Raw genomic sequence first — 22,294 nt, 5'->3', positions numbered from 1 at the left:
TCATTTGACTTTTCTCTAACCTTTGCTTTTCTTATGAAATAATGATTTGCACTGGGTAAACATGTCTTGTTGATGCCATGAAATGTTTATCCAGAGAACGTTTGCTATTTATCATCTTGAAGCTGACAGACAGAAAACGGTAATTCAAATAAACGCTTTTTACGACCAAGGTATGCAGAAGAGCAGCTCTGAATGCATAACACATTGAACCTTGAAGCAGATGGCCTACACCAGGTGTCACTTCTGTCAGCTAAGAACATGAAACCGAGGCTACAGTTCACACAGGCACCAAAATCATTCCATAAAAGACTGGAGAAATGTTGTCCGGCCTGATGGGTTTTGATTTCTGCTGTGAAATTCACATCTTAGGGTCTAAACTTAATGTAAACAGCCTGAAAGCATGGATCCATCCTGCCTTGTATGAATGTTTAGGGTGGTAGTGGTGCAATGGTGTTGGGGATCTTTTCTTGGCACATTTTGGCCCCTTTAGAATCAGATGAACATTATTTAAACACCACAGCCTACATGAATATGATTGCCGATCATGTTCATCCCTTTATGACCACCACATGCCCATCTTCTGATGGCTGCTCAAATGGCCTCCACTATCACCAGATCTCAATGCAATAGAGCACCTTTGGGATGTGTTGGAACAGGGGATTGATAGCACGGATGTGCACATGACAAATCTGCAGCAGCTGTGTGATGCTATCACGTCTGTATGAACTGAAATCACTGAGGAATGTTTCCAGTGTGTACCTAATAAAGTGGCCAGTAAGTGTATGACAAGACATCCAGTTTGGTTACCATGATAACCATGCACTCCTCTTTTTTGTGTAACCAAAAATATAAAATCTGTGAGTAGAAAAAAGAAACAAAAAACAAATTTACAATATTTGAATGAAAGTATTTAGTTATGTCAGAGGGGAGTGACCTCATCAGTACTCTCCACCCTAAAGTGAAAGGTCTAATTGATGCACTCCAACTCTTCGACCCCTATCTCCACTCCTATAAGGTTTCTAAGGATCATAAGTCACCCTCCTCTGTGGCCAGATTAGATGAGATGACAAGAGATTGGAGGGGATGGCCGCAGCAGCAGCAGTGGGTAAAGTTTATCTCTGTAACCGTGCTCAAGAGCAGCAGCTGATGTGTGACCACAGCTGCACACAGTCAACCTCTTATGAAAATCTTGGCAGAACAAATGATGAGTTTGCATGTTCGGCGACAGCTGAGGACTAATGAGGGTCTTCTGTGCAGAAACAATGCAACATGGGCAGGATGAGCAAAAGGTGACCACACAGAGGAAAATTAAGTGTGCAAGGGAAGATTAACAAATGAGAAACAATGACTGCAGGAAAATTTTTCATTTTCCTTTCAGTGCTTAAATCACAGCCGGAGCTAAAGGCTTTGTCTTGCTTTTGTCTGTTTCCAGCTCTATCAGCCCCACCACTGTTGTTGTAACAATTTGTCTGTCTGGAGGATATGGATCATCTCTCTTCATTCACACGCTTTTTCTCCTCTCTTATTACTTCCATCCTCCCTATCTTTAGCTTTTCTTACATTATTTTAAACACAATTTTCACACAGATTCAGTATGGGAGCTGCTGCTTCACACTGGTTATCTATCATGTTTAAGCATCTTTTATTGACTGCACAATGAAAAAGCATTATTAAGAAACAATAAAAGTTGTCATTTTTCTCAAATCAAGAGATTATTCTCTTGAAAACTTCTTCCAGTACGTGCTAGCGTACTTTGCAGGAGTGAAAGCACCTGATCACTCTTCCTGCAGACGCCTGCACATGTGCACGTAGTGAATGCTGGTTTTATGTGTGTTCGTGAATGTGTACCCTCTGTCACAGTAAGTGTGTTATTGGAGCGGGGTTAGCCGGGGGGAAGGAACAGAAGAAACAAACAAGGTCCTGTGCAACCCCAAGACTGTTGCACGAATCATCCATAAACGTGTACAGTAGCTGGCCAGTTCTCACAGCATTCAGCTCACCAGTAATAACTTACTTCCTATGCAACATGGCAGGTGCTCAAAATATATATTACTGACCAAATGTAATAAATATATTTATATATTTGCAACAGAGCCACAAAAGCAAGAATATAAAAGCAAAACTACCTCCAGTCAGAAATGCTACTGCAAATAACCAACATAAATAAATGTGTGGGTTTTTTTTGTTTTTGTTTTTCAGAAATACTGCACTCATGCATTCAATCAATTTAAATGAATGTGCATTTTTGCCTGTGTGCGTGTGCGTTTGCCTGCAACAGCAATGACATCAGACTCAGACCACAGTTAGACTGGGTTGAGTGAACATGCTTCTCGCTCTGAAACACATGCATTTACCTGCACGTGCACCTATAGCTGTACGTACGAAGGAGAGCGTGGGAGGGAGGAAGTGAACAGATATGCAAATGTGATCTGGGAACAAAAAGGAGCTTGAAGAGATGGTGTGATTAACTTATTCCCAAGATTAAGAAGTGAAGGCAGGAGGAAATGTCAGAGGAACACAAAAAAAGTCTGTGTGTGTGTTTTGAATCCTCTCAGAAGTGCAGCCTTTGTCGAAGAGCTGAGCTGAATAGTGTGCAGTTTTTGCCTATTTTCTGTCACACACCGTTTAACGAATATCTCCAGCACGTCAGTGCTTCATGCACACACACACACACGCTCAGATCTGCTGGTGTGTAATTTTCCTTTACTTCAGTGGCAGGTCAGCGTACCCATGTTCTCGTGACAGCCTGTGTTTACATCCTCGGGGTATATACAGAACTTATATATATACAGTGCGTGTTTGTGCGTGGAGCTAATGGAGACTGACATGAGGGCTGACATGGACACTGAGCTGTGCTGCACTGGACCATGCGGTTTAACCCAACAGCAGGGATAAACTATAAATAGACTCTCTCATCCACCCCCAAAGCTCCCCTATTCCCCCTTTTTCTTCCTGTTTCCTCTTTTCCTTTTGCTTTATCTGCAGATCTTTATAACCGTCGCTGGTAATAAAGATTGTGTCTTCCATTTCCTTCTATTCCTGATGGTTGTCTCTCTCGCTATGTCTCTCCAACATCTCTCCCTGTTGTCCCTCCATTTTCAGTCTCCAGCTGCCTCCTGTCTTTATGCATTTTTCTCTTGAAGAAAAAAAAAAAGAACAGAGAAACAAAATACTGGAATAACAAAGAGGCCAACACCAATCGAATGGTCTCAGAAGAGAGGGAGAGAGTTTGGGGAGGGTGGGGAAAAGGGGGAGATATGCTAGTTAGGTGGGTGGGGGGGTGGGAGAGATGGAGTTATGTAAGTGAAGCTAATCCCCTCCCAACCCTGCATAATAAATGAGACGGGATGACACTGGCCTCATTTCATCCGTTCATCCCTGCATCTGCCGCCACTAGCCTTCCAAACCGCTCCGTCTCCACCTTAATCTGTCTGTTTGATCTTTGACAGCAGACTAGGGCTTCATTTTGAACTCCGCACACCAGCAAATCCTGCTATGTTGAAAGCTTGTATAATTGTATAAGCATCTTGTATAAATATCTTGTATAATAGCTCAACAGCAGTTATACAAGATATTTGAAGTTTTAATTGGGAAAATGCTCCCAGAAAAGAAAAATGGCATCCATTCCTCCTCTTTTATTTTTCCCCCGATATCAAAGATAACATCAGATTTTTGAAAGCCTTCTTGCATAACACAGGCCAATGCGGGACAGCAAGAATAGAATTTAAAAAAAAAAAAACCCACCAGATCCCCTGAAGTTTTTGGAGCGCCAGTGATAACATGTCAAAGATTATGATACAATCCTTTGAAGTGCTGTCCTCTGCAGCTTTCCCTTCTCAATTTAAACCCAGCAGTCTGACCCTGCCTCAATCCAGACATCCTAATCTGCAAAGGCATGCTTCACAAGGGTCAACATGACCATTTTAAACATGTTATTAATGCTGAGACACATATCAATATTACACCACATGACTCTGTAGCACAACAGCGTGTTGCTTCAGACTGTGTCAGACACAGAAACCTAATCCCACCAATTGATTTACGATCTGCTGCTTTGAAGCTTAAGTTTCACATTTTGGTGATCGAGATCTGGGCATTTTGAAACCCGAGGTCCTCAAATTTAGGCAAGAGGGTCGAGTCGATCATGCACTTCAGGGATACCAACATGGATGTTAATTTTGGCTAAAGAAAAAAAAAAGGCTTAAAATAAAAATGTCTAACCAAAAAAACCTGAATTTCTGACTGCTTAGAGCCTCTTAGTGCAACCAAGCACAAGAGACACCAAACAACTTATTAATCACAAGACAGCCACACCCTAAAACTGCCTGCATCATCTATTTTACTCTGAATGGGACACCATGCTGTATAGAGAAAGACCTGAAACTCATAGGAATTTATAACCTAACATCTTTTGAACCCGTGCTCCAGACCTGGTGGCTACGTCCATCTTTTATATACAGACTGTGTTCATACGGACATGTTAACACATAGCATAGTTGCACATGGCCACTAGCATGGCTAAAGAGTCTTAGCCGTAGTTCTAGTTTAGAGAAGCGGGCTATATCAAACAACCAGGCTTAATGAACAAAGGACGTGTAACTTTTCATGAGTTAAATGTTTTGGTTTAATAGTTCAGTGTTGAGCACATTTTAAGGCTAATTATCACACTGCTTAGCACATTTTATCACTGAAATGGCAACCGATACTAAATTTACATATGCAAAAGCTCAAATATCAGAGTGAAAATAGTGCATTAGTGCCTTAAACAGTCGAAGGATTGTTGCTTGTTGCATCCTAATGCATTATTTATGCGTCTGCACTGAATAAGTACAACTTAACCAAGTGGACAATGTCATTGTCAACATTTACACTCGCGTGTGGTGCTCTGCAATTTTTCCACTAAAAGAGTCGTTTGCTGGGAATTTTCTCCACTCGAGGTGATCAATTCTCTTCTAAACACTTCGAAACAGAAAATAAGGCAGTAGATGACAGAAGATAAACCAGTGTATGGTTACATTTTTAGGGAGGTGCATGTTATTGCATAGGTTATGGTGTAGGGTTTCAGGGGAGTTTGTGGTCACAGTGTACCTGTGACACAGAGACCATCCATCCACCATTACTCATGAGCAGAGTCCGTTAGACCTGTAACTCCACCCAACACTGTCACAGCCACACATAATGGGGTACTTTTCTTCATCCCCACAGCAAGGTGAGCAAATCCATTACTACAGGTCAGAAAAATCAAGAGGTTGCTAAAATGTCTTTTTATAGATACTTATTGTTTTTTTTAAAGAGTTCCCCAAAAACAAATGTAAGAAGATATATTAAATTTTAAGTCATTTACATTCATTCATACGTAGTCAACTTTTTATAAATTAAATTCTATTACCTCCTAAAATGAGTTTTAAACTTTTTTTTCCTTTACAACAGCAGAATTTCATACATGTACATGAGAGTGCTGCATGAAATCACCGCCGGCTAAACCCCATTTTAATGCAATCAGCTGGATCATTACTGATCTGTAGCACAGACTGTGTATATACAGATGTGGTGATGAAGAAATCTATGTTTATTTTATACAGTCTGTGATCAGTAGAGTATTTATAAGCTGTTTCTTAATGTTCAGTATTAGTACCAGGTAATTAACTCCTTTATGAGTACCAAGGCTGTTATTTTAAGCAGTTTTTGAACTTTGTTAAACTTTTTAAAAGTTTTAATATGAAAAAAACAGAAGCCCCCACCATGTAGGAAGGAGGTCCTTGGCACCAACAATGCCCTTTAACTCCCCTTCCAGCTCTCCAATCCTCCTCCCCAGACAGGACGCTCCACTGAACTTTGACCTACTTCTGTCTGCCATCAGTCTGGGCTTTGGGAGGAGGAGGAGGAGGTGGGGGCACCAAGGCCTCAAACGCAGCGAGCTTCACGCCGATCCAGCCTGTTAATAATAATAATAATAATAATATGAATATCAAAGGTTTATTTGGACAATACATCTTTTGAAGGTCAAATCACAGAGTGAAGCTGGGGGACGCTTGAGGACGTGTGCATGTGAAATAAGCAAAGAAAGACTGAACTCATTGTTTAATACAGTTCCTCTAAATTTTAGCCGGGCACACACTCACGGACACATGCTGAGGGACTTGGTTTTACTTTTCCACCGATCAGCCACAAGACAAGTCCTGTCTTTCTTCGTTTTATCCTATCCGTGCCTTTCATTTCCAAGAAATCTCATTTACCAGATGGACACAATCCTCTGCAGGATAATGCCAAGCAGACAAAGACACCATGACAAAGAGGCAGACAGCACCTCCAGGATTCAGCTCTGTCAGTCTGAGCCCAAGCCTCACTGAAAATAAGCAGAAACCAAGTAACAGCATCACTCCATAAACTGCAAGTAAGTTTAAAAATATGCCAAATGTTTCATAAGCGCAGGACAGCTTCCAGGCCAGCTGAGTCCTGGCAATCCACTTGTGACAGGACAGCTTCATAAACTGAGGGATGAAGTGTTGGCTCGGACGAGAGGGCGGTGGGAGTTATGTTATCAAGATTTGGGATGGGATCCCAGAGGTTCCCGGAAGAATTCTGGGAACATCAGGGCCTTACATGTGTGTATGAGAACGAAAGCGATTGAGGCACAGATGATGAGAGAGGCGACATCTGTCGCCAATTAAAAAGGAGGGATTGATCCCAAGGTTACGCCAGAGAGATACAGTATGCAGCGATACTCTAGAGTCACGATGTAAACACTTTTCTCATGGTTAATAATTCCCAGCCCCCAGCCTCCTTCCCCTCTCCTCTTCCACACACAAGCCAACCACAGTTTACCCAAGCTAGTCAGCTGATGCAGGAAAGGGGGAGGAGGGTGGGGCGCTGCATGGTACGCATTCTGCAGAGGGGTCATCTGGCAGATGCATCCTCCGGGCTGGCTTCACTCCGTCGAGCACACACTGGGGAAGAAGGCTGACCAAGAGGGTGGAGGAAATCTAATCTATAAATCCAACACATGTCCAAACAACTGGGTGTCAGGAGATCTTTGCTTATGTTATTAGCTCAGGGGTGTCGCACTGTAACTTGTAAGCTGGAAAACTCACTGATTCAATTCGACTGAGGTTTGGCAGGGCTAAGAACAAATATGCAGTGTTTTCCTATCTAAAACTCCACACCGGCAGGCGCTGATGAGCTTTTATACTGGATCAATAACTCATGCTTTGTTTCCCTTGCTGGCACAAATCAGGTTTCCAATAAAGACAAATCAACCAACAGCTTAATCAATGACTTTCACGCTTAAATGGAAGCAGGCCTCTGTTAGTCAAGTTAGGAACTATGCAACCAACAGGCAATTTCTTGCCTAGCTAAAAGAAAAAAAAGGTCTCCTGAATGAGTTTTCTCATAAAAACAAAGACTGCTACCATAAAGAACTAATTGTTGCAGCTGCAGGTCGTCACCTCTCCACCTCTTAAAATCTTTTATCAGCCACCAGGCAACGAGCCTCAATTCTGGACCTAATACTTGTGTCATCCATCAATCTTGCGTTTGTGTGTGTGTCTGCGTGCGTGTGTGTGGTCTGCTGTTTCAGCACTGGCCATTTCGGTCCTCATACATCACCCTCCCGACAGCAGTGAAGTGATGCTTAGTGACATATGATGCCACTTTACCTTCTCTTCAGAAAAAGAGAGAAAGAGGTGGAGAAAGGCCTTGCTGTTCCCAGATAGATGAAAACCATTTCCATGTGCGATGACGACACTTTCCTAACGGGACGGCCAACGGATTTGTGCACTGCAAAGGTTGAGCACGTAATAACAGATTTTTGTTGCTCCAGACAAAAATCAGTGACTCTGAGAAGCTTCTTACGGGATCTTTGGGGTGCTGTGAACAAATGCATAAGTGTTGAGCAAACACAGTTTGATTGGTCTACTAATGGATGTTTGGAGCACTTGGCAGACTTCAGCACTGCTGGTTCTAATGTGATCTGTGCCAGAGCTCTGCTCACTAATGTCCATTATACCCTGACTTACTCCACCCTGCATTGATTCCGGCTCTTCTTACAGACTGCGAGGGCTTTCAGAGCCCATCTCCGCCTGCCATCTCAGTTATCAGATTGCAATGGCAATTTAATTGAACTGCAATCTACTTACGCAAAGAAAAAAGGGAAAAAAAGAACACATTTTGAGTATCCTTTGGCGCCGGAAAGGTTCTGTAAGAGTATGATAATTGACCTGCTGCATGCATGTTCATGGACCATCTCATCTAATAGATGCTTTTCTTTTGTAAAAAAAATAAATAAATAAACTCAAAGGAGGTAATGGCAAGCTGAGGCTATGGGCTGTTTGACAATGAAAGAGCAGTAGTGGTCCAGTAGTCTGTATGGCCACGTGTCCCGGTGAGCTCGTACAGCTTCACATACAGAACTCCTGCACCATATTGCAGTTCACCTTTCGCTGACATCCCAAATTTACCTGTAAATTTATATTGTGGGAATTTAATTAAATCGCGGGTCATCAAGGTTATCTTGAACTGGGTTTTAGACTTTGGCAGCTACAAGAAAAAAGAGTTTTAGAGCTTTAGAGACATTTGATTCACATTCTTTAACAAAAAGAAGAATAATACTAAATCTCTGGAGTACCATTTACCCCCATCTACCCTTGCCTCTCTCTGCAGATCTGACCTGATCTCCTGCAGCTTGATGGATAAGCCTGCTGCACGTATACATGACTTGATAAATGTGGGTTATTTCGAGTGTCACAGTCAGAAGAATCAAATCTGACTTTATTTTGCAGACCAACTGCGCCTCCTGTGTACCCATTTCCTTCCTTCTTTTGCTTTCCTCTGACTAGATGCAGCAGTGCGAGATTCAAAGATTTGATTCATTTAGTAAAGAGCTTCATAAACCCAAAATACCACCTGGATTTCTTGTCAGCATTACAGGGTCAGAAAGTCAAAAGGGCCCAGCTTTCATTTTTCTAATGGGTTCAAAAAAAGCTTTGAAAGTATGCAACAGAAAGGATTCGGAAAAAAATGACGAGGGCCTTCTCACAACAGCGTTTACAGGAAACAGTCAGCACACGATTTCTGATTCAGTGTCACTTGTTGATAAGAATTTTGCTTGCCCATTACAACATTTCACAGTGCACTGCTACTGCAAGAATCCTTTTATTTTACTAAAGCCATCAGTAACACAAGATTTCATGAAAGAAAATTAAACTTAACCGTGAAAAGGCCTCCTGATGTCCTTTAATATTTAACAATGACATAGATTTGCTGTAGTCAAGCTTCTTACAACAACTTCACTTCAGTAGTAGCAGAAAAATGTAGTCATCATTATGTGAACCAGAACTACCTCAAATGATGACTTGTGATGTTGATTTTATTCTGCAATTTAAATACTGAATGTCAAAGTTAAAATGAATGTGACTTTCTTTCATTTCTTTCTTAGAGTCTGAAATGTGTAAAGCAATGATACGTCTGCAGGAAGCATAGAAGTGTCTATAATCAGCCTTTAACAGTATGGACATTACTAGTACATACATTATTTTTAAATGCTAAACTCTGAAAGTTATCTGATGATCGATCACTGGAAATTACAATAGCAAACAGAGGAGGAATGATCTCATCCAGCACTCTCTTCTAAAAGAATGGTGCAATCACAGAACTGCAAGCTGGGGAAAGACTTTTTAAAATGTATCACGTATAAATGCTTCATTTAAAATTACTTCAGGAGTCTGCTGGCCTATGCTGAGCGATTCATATGTAGATCCATAATGAGTCTGTCTAAATAACTAACCTGATCAACAGTATAACACCTCAAGTGACTTTAAAAATGAAAACTCCATGAAGATACTGTAAAGTAAAGTCATTAGCGGTGCTGCAACATTTATGGTCCTGAATGGGCCTTTTTTAAAAAGGAAAAGAAAGGTCACTGCAAACCCAGGCAGCTACTAATTACAGTCTCACATACAAGGGCAGTCTTTGTGCGCACGTGTGTGTGTGTGTGCATGTGTGTGTGTGTGTGTCTGACTGACAGCTTGTCTCTCCCCTGCTGTGCTTCTGCTCATGTCCTGTTCTAATAGGCTGACAGCGAGAAACTGTGACGGAAATCTTAGTGACGCATTGCTAGAAAAATCACAGCTGAGGGGAAACTGAATCTTGGGACCAACATGCTCAAAAAAAAGAAGCATATTAAACACTGAACTACTACATAAAAATCAAACAGAGCTTCTCTCTGACATGCAATTGAAGACATGAAATGGAGGCACAGGAAAGGTATCTGTGCCTCCTGGAGAAAAGGTATCTGTTGAGCTCCTCTGAGTGCGTTTGACTCTCTCTGAGGAATTCAAGGCTCCTGTGGTGCTTCCACACAGAGGAGTTTACATGTTAGAAAGTTTGAAAGAAAGACACTTCCTGCTTTCTTTCAAATGTACTTGCAGTGTTTGTTAAATAAGAGCAGCGTGAGATAGTTTGAGCTGCACGAGGCTTTTGCAGTCTGCATTACATCTAAATAGATAACAGTGCTGACACACTGTTTGCACACTTTTTAATAACATCACCATCACCATTATTATCATCATCATCACTGCAGAGCAATAGTTTTCTGGATCAGGTTGTGCTGTATTTATACACCAAATTAGCCTTAACAATAAAACCACCAACCTAATACTTAATAGGCATCGATCAGTATTTCTGACTGATCAGGGGTCATCGTCTGGCACCTTCAGGTTTGGTAGGGCCTGTGGGTTAGATTAGATTAGATTAGATTAGATTAGATGAAACTTTATTAATCCCTCGGGTGGGTTCCTCTGGGAAATTCAGTACAAGGTTGTACATTCAGGGTTGTGGTGTGGCATCTTGTGGCTCAGTTATATTCTGGTTTTTTCACAGTTTAAAAGGCTGGGGCTGTTTCTCGGGCTCACTGTTGTTGAACAAGGTGTTTGTGAGGGATTCTGAGTCAACAACCACGTTTAGATTGGTAATGATTAATGTCCACATGAATGCCAGGAGTCAAACACTTCGCTTCACCTGCGAGTGGTTTTAATGTTGTGGGATAACGATGTTTGCTGCTTCACAAGGGATTCTCCTTTACATGTTATGTAAGTGTGTGTGCACACTTCCCTGTGTGTGTGTGTGTGTGTGTGTGTGTGTGTGTGTGTGTGTGTGTGTGTGTGTGTGTGTGTGTGTGTGTGTGTGTGTGTGTGGGCATGTGTGAGCACGTTCATGTAAGTGTCACTTTCGGCTGAGATTATCTAATGGGCAAATTAAGCTGCCGAAGCCGGAGCGACATTTTGAACAGTGGGTTGCGTCTTTAATGTTTCATCGTCCTCAAGTGCTGGCAGATGTGCATCAGCTGTGATTGCGCCTCCAGCTGTGATCTAGTTTTTTTCACACTTAATTGTTAATGTAATAAAAAAGATGGGAGGTCGCGTTATTCGACCGCAGAGGCAGAAGGATTTTCATAACCTTGTTAAAAAGGGAAAACAGGAGGATGAAAGGAGACAAGGAAAACAGTTTGAGGACAAGATGCTGTAAAAGCAACCATGACTTTGGTAATGTTATCACTTAGCTGCCTCACATTTCACCCCCTCAGGGTTTCACTTGCTGTGAAGGGGACATGTGATTTAAATGATCACAAGCATCCTCCCCTACCTGTCCTCCATCCACCTCTTTAGCTACTTCAATCCTAATGGCCTGACAGGTTGGTTATTACCTCCCAATGCTACCGAATCCCCCTCTCCCCCTTCTCTTTAGCTGTGTTATGTTGCAGTGACAGAGCAGTATGATATAGGTTCTCCCAAAGAGGGAGCATGATGCTTGAGCACATCATGGTGCTGTGATGCTACTAGTCTGTGCAGGAGAGGATGGAGTATGTGCGTGCCGAGCATTCACAAATTCACATTTGCAGCGTGCATGCATTCATTCATGCGTGGTTGTACTCGTGTTTGCATTCAGCTAAAGTCGTACAGCTGTGACAACAGGACACCCAACGCATCAATCATCTGTGAGGGTTCACCGCAGATGAGAAAGAGATGGAGAGAATCTCAGGCACGCTGCTCCTTCAGCATTTATATCTACTCCTGTGGGGATTATTTATGGTCCAATCAGACCCTGGGTGTTTCCAATTCAACTCAAACCCAATCCATAAATTAAAGCAGGCCTTGAGAGCATAAAACAAATGGCCATGAGAGCTCTCCCTCTCTCTTTGTCTGACCTTTCCTTTTCACCATTTTCACTTCATCCTCTCCCATTCACTTCTGTCTTTATAATACTAACAAAACTGGCTGCGCATTTTCAGAGAGGAAAACGGCCATAACAGGAAACGCGGTTTGCAGGGATTAGTGTGCATGTGTGCCATTTCCAAGGGGCAGCCCCCCTATTCACTGACACAGCTGGATGAAGATAACAGTAAAGCTTGTTCTCTTGTTTCTCTCTCTCTCTCTCTCACACACACACACACACACACACACACACGTAAACACACACACCAGCTCCTGAGGAAGAAAAACTGAGGAAACTCGTGTAAAGCAAATCACTGCATTCAAGTGGATTAACTGCACAAGTACTCAGATCAAACTATCAATAAATCAATTGATCATGCAGCTAGACCATAAGCCATACATACTCTAACCACGCAACTCAGCACAATCAAAGCACACTTTTACATAAATATCCACGCAGGTTTAAGCAAAATTCGTATTTTACGATAAAATTATAACTAAACTTCAACAACTACTTCTATTTCTATTTTTGCATGCGTGTATAAAGCAGTTTGAGGGCGCTTGATAAAAGTCAAGAAGTCCTTAACCCTTCTGTTAAAATAAAGCACAAAAACACAACACCCACTCAATCACTGATGCACACTGCGTGATCTGCTCACCTTTAAAGATGTTATTTACAACCAACCCGTGCGGGGATATTTCCTTCAGCAGTGGGTATCTTGTGCGTCCCGAGCAGATACAACTTTTTCAGAGAGCACCAACACGCCAAAAAAATCGACTCTGCTGTCCGTTCCCCGTAGTTACAGTCCGCTTCTTTTCCCAAAGCCGCGCAGTCCACGGCGGCTCTGATCTGCTGCTGATCCACGGCTGCTGCTCAGGTTGAAGGTGTTTGGTACTGTCACCGGCACAGCCCGATCTAGCGCTCTGCGAGGCGGGCTCACTCTGTGCTTCAGCGGGGGCTCGAGAAACGATCCACAACAGTAAAGGTTCAGGACAGGGACGGGGAAGGCAGGGGCTGTGAGAGGGGGGGCCGCGACATCCGATGAAGCCATTCCTTCACGCTCATGCCTTTGCGCCAGTGGGGTTGATATACTGATATAAAAACCTCATTTAAAACTTGTAAACACTATCCATGTGCGAACTAGTTTTTTCGAGCTCAACGGAAGAAAATCAACAGTTCAGAAAACTGCACATTTTTAGTTTAGTGTTTGAAAGAAACTACTGAGCTTGTTGTTTTGCTAACTTGAATATTGTTCTAAATTATATAAATCACTTTAAAAGACATTCCTTAATAGAGTTTTATGTTTGTGTCTTATTATGCCATTGATTTGAGACAGAATGTTTTATTAGCAGTTTTTCCAACATGCAAATGTGCATGTAAAATTCTGCAAAGACCAAAAGACTGTGTACATTTTGTCTTTATTGGACAGTTAATTGTTATTTTAGATTCCCTAATCTCTGTTAGTTGCACTCCTTAAGATGTCAGTGGTCTAATCAGCCAATCACATGACACCAGTGCATGTAGGTATGCAGATGTTATCAAGACAAGTTCAAACCAAGCATCAGAATGGGGAAGAAGGTGATTTAAGGTATGTGTGTGGGTATTTCAGAAACTGATGGTTTTCTGGGATATTTCTCATACATCTGTCTCCAGAGTTTCTATATAATTGAATTGAGAAAATATTCAATGAGTGACAGTTCTCTGGAAGAAAATGCTTTGCTGAAATCAGAGGTCAGAGAATGACCAGACTGTTTCGAAGTGATTATAACCAAGGTATGTAGAAGAGCATCTTTCAACCCAAAACATGTACACTGAAGCAGATGGGCTACTGCAGCAGAAGACCACATCTGGTGCCACTTATGCCAGCTAAGAACAGGAAACTGAAGCTACAGTTAGCATGGGCACATCAAGATTTGACAACAGAAGATTGGGAAAAACATTGCTTGGTCTGATGAGAAAAGAACATACATCAGTATCTTCTTAACTTAGGCTCACAGTGGGCTTTTGTGGAGCTGTGTGGAGGCAAGGTTCGCCCTGGACAAGGCTAACACAGAGAGAAACAGACAACTGCATATTTCCACCTCCACGCAGAGGTCCAATTTAGGAAAAAACAGTTAACCTAACGTGCATGTCTTTGGACTGTGGTCAGAAAACCACTCAGGCACAAGGAGACCATACAACTCCACACACAAAGGCCCCTGCCAAGAGGGCCAAGAGGTTGAAACCTGAAACCTTACTGTAAGGCAGTAACAAAAAAGTCAACAAATAAACTTAAAGAATGGCTTTAACATTAAAACAGATTACAAACCCACTTGTAACCTCGTGTCCAAGTAACTGAGGTTATACTCTACAGTAATTTGCAAGTATTGTAACTATTCTCCTGTGATTTAAAGCGTGTTTAAAACTGTTTGTGAGTTTTCTCTAAGATATACTTAGATAAATATGAAAATGTGCTTTATTTTGGAAAATCTTCCCATCTTCTTAGCATGTGACCATGCAGATATTGCTTCACAGTCTAAACAACTAATATTTACAGCATGTGATGGGCAATATATGAAACAAAAGAATATTAGCCATAAAAAGTCATCAACAGTTGAAATACTACCTGTGAGCCAGCTTGTCTGCACTGAGCCCCCCACTTACTTACTTCTGTCCCCTCTTATGTCCTGGGAACACAATATAGGGTCTCCTCTTCTCATCACAATAGACTTCCACCTGCTTAATTCATCCATGAAACCGGAGCTGCAGGAAAGCCTGTCCTAATTTCTTAGACGTCGACATATGGGTCGGTTTCCACCAGATCTTAAGATGCAGAAATCAGTGCCAGTCAAAAGCTGTCAAGGTGTAATGTTATGTGATATACTGCAGGTAGCAGGGTCAGTTTACTTTAGTAGGGACATCTGGTCCACAGCATTAAAGGTTAAAGAAAGCAAGCATAATCCATTTTCCCCACACACAGTTGTCAAGAAAGTAAGGAGCCTCTTATAATCATTAATGTAACAACCCTGAAGTGTGACCCTGGCTCTCTTAAACCCTCATTTACAGCTGATTCACTTATGAACTTATAAAATGCATTAAAATATTTGGTTATATAAGGTTGTCTGTGATTTTTCTTTTTAGTTTTTTTTGCTCCTTCCCTGAGTTGTTTTTTTTTACTCGGTGTGATTAAATAACTCATTAAGGTGTGTGCATCTGCATCCATCCATCTGCAGGGCAGGATTATATTAAAGCACCGCTAAAAGTGTTTGTACAGCAAAAACCAAGGACCTGCAAACCTGAAACTTCCACCAATACTCAGACCCTAAAACCATATGTTGCACTGTAATAAGCAACTTAATATTTTTGCAATAACTTGGGGAAAAAAAGCAGGAAAACTCCTTAGCAGGGAGTTAATATTAATATATTTATTATTTTAATCAATTTAATTCATCTGCATCATTGCTCCACTCTTTTCACCTTTAAAAATGTCAGTTTTTAGACCACTCACCACCCCAAAAATGATCGAGCACTATCTACAGACTTTTGCTTGTCTTAACTTGCTCAGTAGTTTTTTTTATGTCAGTTTATTTAAATGTTGCCAGCGATTCAGAGCAAGCAGCAGAGCATTCATAATATGGACTAACTCACGGTCACTTCGAGATATCAGCACATCCACTGGTGTGTGCTAAAAGTTGTCTTCACTGCAACCTATGAACAGCGCTGGAAGTCAATTAACATCAATAATCCAGTTAAGTCTTTGTTTAACTGGAACCAAAACCAGCACAGGTTTCCTTTGCATACTGGAAATCACATGTTTTAGATGCTGTTAAGATGGGTCAGTAAGTGTGCAGTGACATCCAGTAATTAGTGCTGTATACAAAACATTTGCTTGATCAAACTTAAGCAAAGTATTTAAACTGTATGTGAAATCAGATTTGCATCTGGTTTTGCACGTTTGGTGTCACTTATGAGAAGGTGTGAGGAAAAAAAACATATCTCTAAAATCACTACGTCACCTTTTCTATTGTAAATTGTGCCCGTGTCACATTTTCAGCATTCAGTGCTACCAAACTACCATGCTCTCATGGTTTACTTGGACCCCCAACCACTGATGCTTGAGGCTGTAATTCTTCCCGATGTTTACTTCTCCACTCTAAAAGTGTGACCTGGAAAAATTCCTGGAACCTTAATGCCATGGCCCTCAATTCCTCATACTACTCAGATGCCAAAATGAGGAACTGCACTCCAGTCATCATAACTTCTTTTAAACGAGAAAAGAAGTGATACAAATCACGGGGAAATTATATTTTTGAAAAACCCAAGGTTAGAAGAGATATGAAATGTCACTGTATTTCTGTTAAACAGAGGATTAACTTTTGGACTTTGAAGCACACTAAAAGTGTTTAAAAAAAACGGCACAGAAACAACATATTTAGCCAGTATTGTGATGACGGTTTAGTGTGAGGATGGTTTAAAATCTGAGATTTTATCTGTAGCTGGACTTGGCATGAATGGTTTTATTATTTATTTGTTTTGTTGTGATTGTGTATTTAAATCTTAGGTTACAGATGTACTTTAGGATTAATTTTCCTTACATGTTGATTGTTGCATCGGGGTAGGTGTTATCGACACATTTTCAGTTTTTTATGGGATTTCTTATGATTGTATTTTATGTCATTTATGCTATCATGGTTAAAATGAACTTTACTGAATGAAAAAGTGAAGACAAGAGCCTTCAATTTGTAGTTTATGAAGAAAATCTTTAAAACTAAAGTTCTTTATTAGATTGCATCTTCAACAGCATCAACCTGTGTCTTTGACGTCCAGCCAGCTCTCCTGCCAGAAGACAAAGATATTGAGGACTCCCATCACTGCTGAACTCCAGCTAACCTCTCTCCTCTGCGTACAACATACCAATTTATTTTCTGTTCCAATGCCAAGTACATAACCCCCACCTCTCCTGCTCATCTGTCTTCAGACTGTCAGGTACGTCTGTTTCTTTTCATCTGCTCAATACGACTCCTTACAACTGCCCACCATCATCTCAAGCCTATACACATACCCTATTTACCACAACACTCCTTTTCTCAACCCCTTTTTTCCTTTAAATCATCTCCATGGTTCAGTTCAGCTTCAGGCTTCGGCAGTCTGCAATGCTAATATGATTTCTAGCTGAAATGAATCGTGCAAATGTGCTGTAGCCTCTCCTTTTCCCCAGTGGGTTCCCATTTAAGTCCACTTCATTTGACTGGAGTGGGTGGAGGGGTTTTAAAAATTTTATTTATGCTTTTTTTTCTTTTTTTGAACTGCGGAGGATTACAGTGGACATTTTTCTAGGCTTGATGTTTGTGGGTGGAGTATCTCTTATTTTTCCAGCATCCAAAAAGCCCTGTTAGTTTATTGTCTTCTGCAGTATGCAAAGAATATGTGTGAGTGTGAGTACGAGTGTGTGTGTGTGTGTGTGCCGCTGCAGCAGTATGTTTCTGCAGATCTCTGTGTGCCCAAGAGTGTTTTCTAAAAAAAGTCCTTGCCCTCGGCAGGCAGCGAGGTTTGTACACGACAAGACTGTTTATTTCATAATCACAGGGAGGAGGTTGCTGCCTGTGCAAAGACAGAAAGAAGTCCCGCTCGTGCTATTGTTCTCATGCTTCTGACAAAAACTGCTTTAAGCATGCTTGTAGCGAATCTGGTGGGTCCACCACATCCATGTTTGCGTCCAGACTGAAAGATACAGGCAGATTTGGCTCGTATATTCATGTTTGCCAGATGATTGTTGACTGGTCAAGACTGCAGTGATCCACACCCTCACTGTGAAGAGCATCACATTTTGTTTTTCAAATTGAAATTAATGTTGCTGTGCTTGGTCTCCAGACGATAAATCCTAATAGGTTTAAATGAAGCTCCACCAAAGGAGAACAGATGTTCTTGATTTTTTTTTTTTTTTTTTTTAAAGAATGGGCCTTTTGGGCGGTGGCTACACATAGTGTAAGGACAATCACTTTCCTCAGAGCACAGGCCTGTTATATCTGGCCCTCTGAAAAAGGAAATCATCTATTAAGGAGGAGGCACAAGCCAGTGTAAATGGACTGGTAATTACATAGCCCCTTTCTACTCAGATGAACACATAAAGTGCTTTCTACTAGAAGTCTTATTCACCCAATCCTACATACATTCATACACCGCTTTTATCAATGCCTAAGTGTGTTTTCATCCATACACACACTCACTCTCCAATGGATGCATTGTGGGAAACTCAAGGTTCAGTAACTTGCCCAAGAATACTTCAGCTTGTGGACTGAAATGGATCAAACAACCAAGCTAGTGTACTCCTTGTGCTGGCCCAAAGTCGAGATTTAAGGGGAGATTTGCATCTGGAAGCTCCAAGTAAAATTTCTGCCCAGTCAATATGTGGATTCAAACAATTCCATACTGGACTGGTTGAGGCCTGGATGGAGGTGAATGATCTGCTGTCATGACAAATTATCGGAAGAGCTAAAAGGAGAAGAAAAAATAAATAAATAAAAAACCCATAAAAAACATTTAACTTTCTGTGTAGGAAAAAGTCAAGAGTCAGTCTCAGTACTAATTAGAAAATGTTATATCCTAATGCACTAAACTCAGATGGTAAACAGGATGAACTGTCACAGTTTCAATAACAGCATTAATGTGAAAACAGCCATGATAATCATACAGTGAAAATCTGAAAGCCCCATCTGATATCAACACATAGGATAAACCCAGAAAAGTAGCAGTCTGGTGGGTTTATTGTGAACAGAGAAAGCTGGAGTGGAGTTAGACTGAAACATGCTGCTGGCATACTGTTTGACTTAAACCAGCTAAAAGCATGACTGCAGACTCCAAAATCGTGTCTTGTTAAGACTAACTGTATGTTTAAGTGGACATTAAGCACTTTTAAACAATGATTAAGGAGTGTAGATACTAATGTTGCAGTGTGTAGAAATGTGGGCAAGGCCTGAAATCACAAGAACATCAGATATTAATGGCTATATATGTGTGATTAATATGGCTACAGATTCAGTGATCAATTTTGACTTGATGCAGGATTTGAACCTCACTCTCCCGGGTGAAATGGCTGCGCTTAAATGATCTGAGAATGGCCAACATCACCCAGCACAAGCTAGATTTTCTTAAGCCTAAAGGCAGAGGAGGCAGTACACTTGAAATCCTTCTTTCTAGTGATTGATGACAATATGCTGAAAAATGATATTATGAATTTTTTTGAGTTTTTTGGGTGCCACAGGCAAGTAATCCACCCCAAACTCAAGTTTCTACACAAACTGCCAAAAATGCGTTTGCGTCTAATTGTTCTGCAGCTGTAGGTGTTCTGTAATATATGCTGTGTACATGCTGTGTGACTCAAGTATACATGTCCCTCCACAGCATCTCTTATACTGTGAGAACAGGCACAGGGCTCCCAGAGGGGGGGGCTCTGACAAACGACTCTACTGGCACAATTTAGCAAAACAGCTTCATAAAACAGATTAATGGAGAACTCCTCGCTGCCATGCCAAAGCAGAAATACTACACTGCAGGTCTTTGTTTCTACTGTGCTTTAGTCTGTCTGTAGTTGTCTGTGTGAAGCCTGGATCATATGACTCACATGCTCTGTCCCCTCAGGGTCTTCATCCACCGCCAGACACCTGACCAAAGCTCGACCCTCAGCTGCAAGATGACTCAGAGATACGAAAGAGCTCCCAGCTAAAATTATTCCCATGAACCTGACAACGTTCCTCACGTGCATTTCTGTTTGCTTCTGTTTCAACATAAAGTGCCGTTTACTTGTCCAACCTTTGAGTTTAATGACTCATGAATAGTTTATGCCTCATTTGCCAAGTGGATGAATTTTAGCTGTTCAATAAACAATGAGGCTCAAAGTGCATCCAAGATGAATCTGCCAAACAAAAAGAGCTACAGCGTGGGAATTTGAATGATGCCATTATCTTTGTTTTTGGCTGCTGAAGAATTCATCAAGACCTATGACATCGCTGTCACGTTCCCAATTAGACTCTCCTGCACGGCTGGCACTCTGCTGAGGTTTATTTACATATTTCTATAATGGTCAAATCAGGAGAGTGCAGTATAGCATGAAACACTCCCTTGGATTCCTGCTCTGGTCTGAGTCTGCAAGCTCATCCAATATTGAACTCTTTGTCTACAAGACGAATCAGTGTGGCTGGGAAGCAAAGAACTGGGGCAGAAAACAGCTTCATCTCTGTTTTGATACCGCTGTCTGTTCGGAGCCTCTCATCTCTTTGCTGTCAAGGTTGGTGTTGTAAACCAGGATGACAGCTCAGATTCTGTCTAATTCTATGAAACGCTGCAGTCAGGGTTTTGGCAGGGCCAGCTCGCTCGGACCAGGCTCTGAAGATGATTATTTAATACCACTATTCTGCTATTCAGTACGCTCATTAGGAGCATGTCTGCGCAACAAAAAAATCCCACATTGATAATTTATTCACTCACCCGCAACCACTTAGATGTTCCCTTTATTCGCCATCCTGATGCACTTTCATGCATTTCAATTGCTGCCCCTTAAGCTCATTCATCTCCCTCTGCACTGGCACTGAACTCTGACCTCAACAAACCCCCAGTGTATACAAATAAGATATAATTATCACAAATATACATTAATAAAGTCCAGTCTCAAAATCCATCTGTTTTTTAAACAGCTATTTCTGGAGTAGCTTGAATTTCTAAAGATCTGTTTTGCAGTTCAGTGGTGCATTTTTGTGGTCGACGAACCATAAATGATGTGAAATAATGCTGAAGTTCAAGGGCAGCTATGGTACAGAGGGGTCTGGAAGTAGAAGAGAATCTTAGGGCTGGCTGTCATTGTTGTGCATAAGAATCAACACAGCTATATTTGCTTTGTAAGCAGTAACATCTTTAGACTGAAGTGCAATGCAGGTTTGATTTAAGCAGTGGTTTAAATGCCACAATCTAAGACTGAGAGATGGTGCACGACTCAGACTGCAATAAAGTAGTGTTCTCCCAGAGAGTGCACAGCCTCACAGATCAATGAGCTAACTTTTTCATTTTTAATGTAATGCTCCATCAGAATTCTCCCCTTTTCTGCATCTCCTCGCGATGTGAACACACTGTAGACACTAATCACAGCGGAGCAGATTTCCACTCAGAAAGATTAAAGCTAACTACCTCCAGTAGCTAACACTTCTTCTCAGCCTCAACCTCTAAATTCAGGATTTTTTTTTCCCCCACTGAGCCAAAAATGGGATGCCAAGAGCAATCCTCCCTGGATTATTTAAACAGCCACTTCAAAGGGGAGCAATTATAATCCTGCATTATTGATATGGGAAAACCAGTGAGTAAATGTCATAGTAACTAGAAAAAGAAGTGCCACAGACATGTGAGAACATGCAGAGTGTGAGCAAAGGAGAAGTGCTTTTAGGTTTGAGGTTTAAATTCTTTGATAAGAATTTAAGTTAATTAAATAGATATTTGAGTCTCACACAACATCTTCCTAATCTGAAATGCAAAATTTATTCTCCTTCTACACTTGCATACATGCATTTCATCTTCATAGATACATAAAACTGCATTATCTAAACTGCAGTCCATTGCTGAGGGAGATCCAGATTTCTTTGTTCACACATCACATACATGGCAGACATGTCTGCCATGTACGCCCTAACCTTCCTTATGGAGTCTTCATAAATGTCACCGGTGTCACGAGTACTCCAACATAAGCGTAGATGCATGCACCCACAAAGACATCCATGAGTGCTTGCTGCAGAAATCAGCTCATGCACAATAACTGTAGTTAGTCTATAGTAGTGAAATAATGTTGTGCTCACACAGTAAGCGTTCTGACCCAGATTAGAGCATGCATACGTGTGTCTGTGTTAGTAGTTAGTAGTAAGGCTGCGAGTGAATTAGGATGCACGTGTCCCAGAAAACAGAGTGCAGATGGTTATTTTAGTCAGGCGAAGGCTGCAGGCCGCGCACTGTCATGTTGTGTAAATCCGGTGGCAGAAAAATGGTCTATCCCTCCAGGTTAATGATGAGATAGCTGCACATTTGGGGAAATGATGAATGAGAAGAGTGGTGAAGAAAACTAAAATTATGT

General features: G+C 41.3%; 1 protein-coding gene across 1 annotated transcript in view; it reads right to left on the bottom strand.

Annotated features, from left to right (window-relative positions):
• lzts2a (leucine zipper, putative tumor suppressor 2a) overlaps window positions 1-13,189 on the bottom strand; it is a 44,130-nt gene extending 30,941 nt beyond the window's left edge. Inside the window, exon 1 of the mRNA XM_063492271.1 lies at window positions 12,866-13,189. The gene's annotated coding sequence lies outside the window, so the exon portion shown is untranslated. The remainder of the gene's footprint in view (window positions 1-12,865) is intronic.
• Between the last annotated feature and the right edge of the window lie 9,105 nt (window positions 13,190-22,294).

Source organism: Pelmatolapia mariae, linkage group LG13 (genome assembly GCF_036321145.2).
Source record: "Pelmatolapia mariae isolate MD_Pm_ZW linkage group LG13, Pm_UMD_F_2, whole genome shotgun sequence".
NCBI lineage: Eukaryota > Metazoa > Chordata > Actinopteri > Cichliformes > Cichlidae > Pelmatolapia > Pelmatolapia mariae.
The sequence above is the reverse complement of the archived record's forward strand: the minus strand, read 5'-3'. Positions and strand labels throughout refer to the sequence as shown.